Genomic DNA, 7,330 nt, shown 5'->3' with positions numbered 1-7,330 from the left:
TGAATATTTTGAATCTCTCTCTCTCTCTCTCTCTCTCTCTCTCTCTCTCATGCACACACACACACACACACGCACACACACACACACACACACACACACACACACACACACACACACACACACACACACACACACACTTCCCCAACGTGTTTTCTAATAGTTTATTGGAGGACAGTATGGTGCCCCAGAATCAGTGGTTAGCAGCATTGGGGTCACAATTACCCATCAGGACCATGACTTTGTGAGAGATGCTGAGCAAACATGGCTGGACTAATTAAAGTGGGCCTCGTCCTCTATGGGGCCAACAGGAGCATAAAAGCGAATGAATCAGCCGTCCTACCACAGCCTAGTGAGGAGTGTGGGGTGGCCAGGTGTACCGTACCATCACGCTTCATAAATGACTGCAAATAAACCACCACAAAGGCCATTAGGCTCCCATAATACGCTAGTCGCTGTTATGCTACTGTGCTGTTCTGCTGTTTATGTGAGTGCAAATCCATTCTAGGTGACTGTGTCAGTGCTGGAAAACACATCTAATTAATCCACAACAACCAGCGTGGCCCCACTTTCTGCGGCTGTCGAGGCTGTTCTATTAGTTCGAATAGCCTGGGTCATCAAAGTGAACAGGGTTTGTGTCACGGGGCTGATGACTTATTTTCAGTGAGGTGGAACCAGGTGACACATGCTGAGCAGGTGGTCCAAAAGCACCCCCCCCCCAAACCGCACATCACCACCTCCAGCAGTGCCAGCGTGCTCCTGCGCGGCTGCGATGAGCTTAGCGTGGGTCTTCATTGAGGTATTAACAGTTTGGAGGCACTTTAACTCGGTCCACATTGCTACTTTCATGTTGGCTCGACCTATTTGTGACCACAGCCATTGTTTCTCGAAAGGAAGCGGGAAACGGGGCCCAGCAGTCACACACACACACACACACACACACACACACACACACACACACACACACACACACACACACACACACACACAGATTTTGGGCAGGAAATGGGCCTGCCTCAGCACAGTGGGTCTGCTCAGTGCAAAGGCTAAAACAGCAGAGTGTGGGAACAATGGTTGTCTCTGAGACGGCCACCTGAGTCGAGCCCTTAAATGCAGCCTCGCCATGCCGCTCTCTCATATCCAGCCACATTTTTAATTAGTGCTAAGCATCAGTGCCCAGTATTAATCCCTGAGATTTATTTACGTTGCTACTAAACAGAGGAGGTGTATTATTTTCTCTGAAAGCAGGGACCATGTAGTGCCAAATTGTTTTTTTAATGACATCCTAATTATTTTCCTCACACACATTTGCACATGCCTGTGGTATTTCTTTGCAAATTAAGTTGTGGGGACCTTTTCAGAATGTTTCGTTATTAGTCATTTTAATTGAAGACAATGGAGGAGAAAGGACAGTAGACATGGGCGTAGTCTTTGGCCCAGCCGTGGTGAACTGCTTCATGTTTACAGATGGAGCTGACAGTTTACTGTCACCATTCACGCTTTGCAGCACCCCATTAAGATGAGCCGGGCATACCAGACCTTTTAGTGCTTATGTCAGTGAGATTGGAACGTAATTGTAAGCGCACTGCTTCCTTCTGAAGTCCATCCATATTTTTGAACTGTACTGTTACTGCATCGCATTAGTGAGGGGTGATGCTGAACCCGTCTGCTTAGCAGAAGCTTCACTCTTAGAGCGCAAATGATGCAACAGGAAAAAGTACCTGAGCTTGTGCAGACGTGCTGACGAACAGAAAACACAGCCAGATCCAAAATGGAGGCTTTTGCAAGTTAGATGAAGGTACATCTTGTACCGGAACATCCTGCTGCTCCAAGAATCCCCTTCTTGTTTGGGAGGCACTGATAAGAACATAATGATAATCCCTGCCTGATAATCCCTGCCTTTTAAATTCATCCCTCATTCTTTAGATTCATTGCATTTAAATGCAGCCAAGACTTAATAGAAGATCACATTAAATAGTCTCATCAGCTTTGATAAAATCATCATGTTTTCCTGGTAGTTTGTTTCTGATACTGATATACTGCCAATATTGCCCTGCCACTCTGCCTCTGGTTAGATTCTCCACAGAACAGCTCATTAAGAAACAAGATAACAATATTTCTAAATTCAGCTGTATTTCCAACTTTATAGTTGTTCCACTACAAGTTTAGGTGGCACTAGTCTACAAACGTACACAACGGTAAAGATCATGTAGTACTTATATAGTAGCTATGATGCCCTCAAAGATGCTCTGGCTCTGTTCTCCACCCAGTGTTGGGCACCTGGAAGAGGATAAATGTTCTAGGTGTAAGTAATCCCTTAGTTGTGCTGTAGAACAGCTCCAGTAACTCTATTATTCTTAAGCTACTGTGGAATAATAACTTATACTGATCCCACACCTACATGCTTTTAGCCCCAGTCAGGATCTTTTGGAAATAAGATCTTTTCTGTCGGGTCGATCATGTTGCCATATACTTTCCACATCTCAGAGTGGCATAGAAAACATCTGCTCAGGCTAGAGCAACATGATCACCAGTTTTTGTATAGGAAATGTCAGGTTTGTTAATCAATTCCATTTACTTATTTTTAGGGAAATTTGGGAGTTTCCAGCAGACTATATGAAACATGGAATCATAGCATGTGCAAAAGTAAATTTACTCAAGTAATCAGTTAAGCAGACCAATCAAATGAGACGTCCTTGGGAAAAGATTTGAGCCACACAGATTAAAATGAAGAGAAAACCAGCCAAACCACTGTCATGCCAAGGCGTAAAGCACAGAGATCAACAATACAGAGAGGAAAGGAGACATTCCAGGACATCAGGAAGAAAGTGATGACAGCCCATCAGTCTGGGGAAAGACCATCTCAAAAAGATTCCAGCTCCATCTCTGTAAGACAAACCATTTACAAATGGAGGGCACTCAGCATCACTGCAGCTCTGCCCAGACGTGCATGGTCATCGAAACTTGCTCCAAGAAGCACCAGAAAAATAAAAATTCAGTTAAAGGCCAGCCCACACATCGTCTCCATCTGGGATCTGGGATAAATGTACATGAGTCTACAATCAGGCGAAAAATCAATAGACATGGCATTCATGGGAGAGTGGCTAGAAGGAAGTCTCTGCTCTCAAGAAAGAGCAACGTTTCTCATTTAAACTTTGCCAGAGAGCAGTTGGACAAACTAACGGTTTTCTGGCAGTTCATTCTTTAGACAGATTGGTTGAAAATTGAATTATTTGGCCACAAATACAGGTGCCATGTTTGAAGAAAAGTCAACACTGCATATAAAGAGCAGAACCTCCTTCCAACAGTGAACCATGGTGGTGGAAATGTGAAGGTCTGGGCCTGCTTTTCTGCCTCCGGTCCTGGATGACTCCATATTATCCAGGGAACCATCAATTCCCAGGACCATCAACAAATTCAGTCAGGGAGTTAAAACTGGGATGGAAAATTGATTATGCAACAAGATGACACCCAACACATTCAGCAAAACTACCAAGGAATGGCTTAAGAGAAAGAAGATTTGCACTCTGGATTGGCCCAGGTCAACGTCTGGACCTCAATCCCATAGAATCACATACAGTAGATCTTGCTGTGGTAAGATCTGAAGTAGCTTACATGCCAGATGTCCCTCCAACCGCTCTTAACTGGCAAAGTTCTGCAAGGCGGAGTGGGCAAAGATTCCCCAAAACAGATGTGAGATTTTTTGTTCTGCATGTCCCTTATTGGAAGGTCTGCTTTATAAATTGAGATTTCAACATTCATTTCATATATATAGTGATTTGCATAGCTTTTTATATGTATTATTGTCACTGTATTGTTGTCACTGAAGCACTTCCCAGCATCTGCTTTTAATCAAGCCTGATGTGAGAAGATCATCTGGAGATGCTGTTAATGCACTCTGAAATGAGGTGTTTTCTGCAGAGCAGATCAGTAGAAAACACAACACTCAAGGAGGTGGAGTACTTAATAAACATCATGCAAAAGCTGTATTTATCAGGAAAATTAATATTTAATTAGAAGAAAAAATATAAAGGTGACACCCACTTTTCATACAAATGGAAACATTTGGAAATCATGCATCACACATATTTTAGCACTCAGTAGAAAATCATTCTTACCTGGAATTGGTTTTATCATTGCAGGTCTTAAAGGGTAATAGTGCAAAGAATAATTGCTAAATTACTAAAATATTCAAAGGAATAACTGTGTAAATATTTAATTGGGCATTATACAGTATTTCATCATTAGCATCATTTTAATTATCCTAGCTGTCCTAAGAGCCTGTCCAAGAGGATATGTGTGTGTGTGTGTGTGTGTGGTGGTGTGTGTGTGTGTGTGTGTGTGTGTGTGTGTGTGTGGTGTGTGTGTGGTGTGTGTGTGCACATTAGACTGGAGAAAATGAAAGCAAGGGCTTTGGGCACCACAGGCACTAATATACAGTAGTGCATAGGGAGCAGCAGGTTGCCAAAGGGGTCTAGTGGTGGTCTACCCTTGAGACATGTACTTAACCCATATCGCTACAGTAAATATTCATATTACACCTAATATGTGGCTTATATGCAAATCAAGAGCACAGTTAATCTGAGAAGGAATCCTCACGTGACAGGATATAGCAAACGGTAGATTATTTGAAAACTGCTCCACTTTCCTTTTGCTATCATTGCCACTGGCATTTGTGTTGCCAGGTTTAGCATGTGGTGTATTTATTCGTGGTGTTACATGGATCTGTTTTTGGGTTTTGGGTCATTGGTACTATGCTGCTACTCAGCCCCTTTTCAGACCAGGGAGGATTTATAGATATATTATGGACCCTGGGGCTTGGCCAGCTCCTCTACACCCATATTTCATGTGCTCTTGATTGATGAAGCCCTGTATGTATGTCATCCATTCAAACAAGAGAGAGCATGGAGCAAAGGGGGGGGGGGGGGGGGGGGTACTGGTAAGAAACATGATCGGAGTCTCTTGTGGCATGGGCAAAGGTAAGTGAGGTTAAGAACGCCCTTAAAATTAGAGCAGTCAAGCCATTTAGGGGTTAAAACGTGTTATCAGGACAAGGGCCCTTACTAGGAAACAGGCCACACTGCTTTCACAAGCCTCTCTTTGCTGGTGTTACATGGCTGAAGCCAACTAAGCCCTGCTATCTGCTTATGTAATGCCAGTGATTACAAATGATAGCATCTGTATCTGCATACCTGACATCTACATTTTCCTTCAAGCATTTGAATAAATATAACCTAATTAGCAGATAATACTTTACAGTGGTTTCTAAGGTGAGTGCTCGTTTCTCAGATTTTGGTGCTGAATGGTTGCTGTTGAAAGTTGCCCACACAAGCAAACATGCATCTGTGTTGCAACCATCTAAACATCTGGCCTTTCTTCTGGACCCAGGAGAACCAAGCAGTTTGCTCAAGTTGAAGTATGTGCCACTGGAGGTCAGTAGGACGGCTATTAAAAGTGAGACTTGGAGGCAGTGAAATGGAAACACGTTTATGTGCACCGATCATCTTGCTATCAGACAATGTGCTGTTCACGCACTGCGTGGACACACTGTGTTATGGAGGTGGCTTCCCAAGGGTTGGAGGGTTAGACTCGTACATCCTCTGAGCTGAAGATGGCTGCCTGGGTAACAGCAGGACCACCAGCAACATGGCTCCAAAAGATTCAGTGAGGAAGTCAACACCATGAAGTAAAGCCCTTTGAGAAGATAAACAAGGCAGATCTTCAGTGTCAAACCCAGTTGATGCCAAATTGGGCCAAATCTATCTTCTGTGCAGCTCAGTGGAGAAGGACTCATCCTCTTTCAGTATCCCATAACACAGCACACAAACTGAAGCATGTCGCACTAAAACCGTCGGCTGTGAAGGGTTTCTCAGCTCATCTGCTCAACATGAAGGAGACGCGCTAGAGGGTACGGTCACACTGTGAGGGACCGCCGGCACTGCCAGCAGTTCTTCAGGTCTCTAAATGTACGCCTTGTTTCAGGTTGGTTGACTGTTGGCAGGTCAACACTGGTTTTTGTTTAGAGACTGACGCAGACAGGCAGCCGGGTCAGTGGAGACTTGTCTAAAAATTGAGGCACGATGATTTAGGAGGGGGAAGATGGATATGAACAGGATGGGGGAGGAGGGGCTCTTTGCAAGGCACACGGAGAGACAGACACTGAGAGAGGCAGACAGGGTAAAATGACAGGCAGGCAAACATGCCATTGGAGTCACAGAGCCCCAGGCTTGTCCAGGGCGCGCTACATTAGACAGGGAAAAGCCCAGGAGCAGCCCCCGAGCCTTCCACCCCTTCAGCCCAGCAGCCACAGCATAGCTCCTGCTCAACCTCCCCAGAACTACCCCCCCCCCCCCCCCACCCCGTCTCTGCGTTGCACCTGTGGAGAGTAACCTACAGAAAGAGCCCATATACTCCCTTTAAATCAGTGATTGTCTTATTGAAACTGTAAAGCAGGAGGGTCTTTAGTTTGTCAAAAATTTAAGTTCTTTTTTTTAGGATAGGTATCTCCTGTTGAATAACAGCACCACTAATTAAGTTGTCTTCCTCTAGAAATCGAGGAACATTTTTTTTTAGAACTGTTCAGTATCTAAAACAATGCAGATGAGTAATCCGTCTCTCTCCAGGAGAATCTGTCAGACATGGAAGCAGAAACTCTGTTGTGAAAGACCCCATGGGCACAACAGAACTTTGCCCCACTGTAGGAAGCACCTTCCAGCTGGAAGAAAACACTAGTTATTTCTACATACTTCATGTGACTCTATTACAGTGTGTAAGCTAACCAGAAACGTTTATTCACGTCAGTGCTCTGAAACACACAGGATCAGATCAGCATAGAAGCCACATACTACTGCTGTCAAACAAATATTCCAAATTCAATTCAAATATTCCAAATTCAATTCAGTCCCAGTGGTTTGATTATTATTTCCTGTTTCATGTCAAGGAAATCTTGAGACTTGAGATGTTTATGCTGAAATAAATATAGAAGTAGTTATGTATTGATCTATGCTCTATGCTCGTATTGATTTATTTTACATTGATTACAATGGTTCACACCTGAATCTGTTTTTTGAAGAAATCATCAAATGTTCTGTTGGGCCATTTTTGACAGGACTCGTATGTACTGTACTGCATATGTACTTGTCCTTAAGTGAGGAGATTAAATTGGAGCAGTTTGGTGTGTTGTTTGGTTCCTTAAATGTTCCTCACGAGTGTGAATGCTTGTCGGGCCCCCATGGAGACTTTACTCAGCAGAGCAGCAGAGGAGCCTTTATTCACGGCTAATAGGACGTCAGCAGCTGACTTCAGCCATGAACTCTTTCATAGCCCCTGTTTA

Source organism: Brachyhypopomus gauderio, chromosome 13 (assembly GCF_052324685.1).
Source record: "Brachyhypopomus gauderio isolate BG-103 chromosome 13, BGAUD_0.2, whole genome shotgun sequence".
In the NCBI taxonomy this organism is placed as follows: Eukaryota; Metazoa; Chordata; class Actinopteri; order Gymnotiformes; family Hypopomidae; genus Brachyhypopomus; species Brachyhypopomus gauderio.
The sequence above is the reverse complement of the archived record's forward strand: the minus strand, read 5'-3'. Positions refer to the sequence as shown.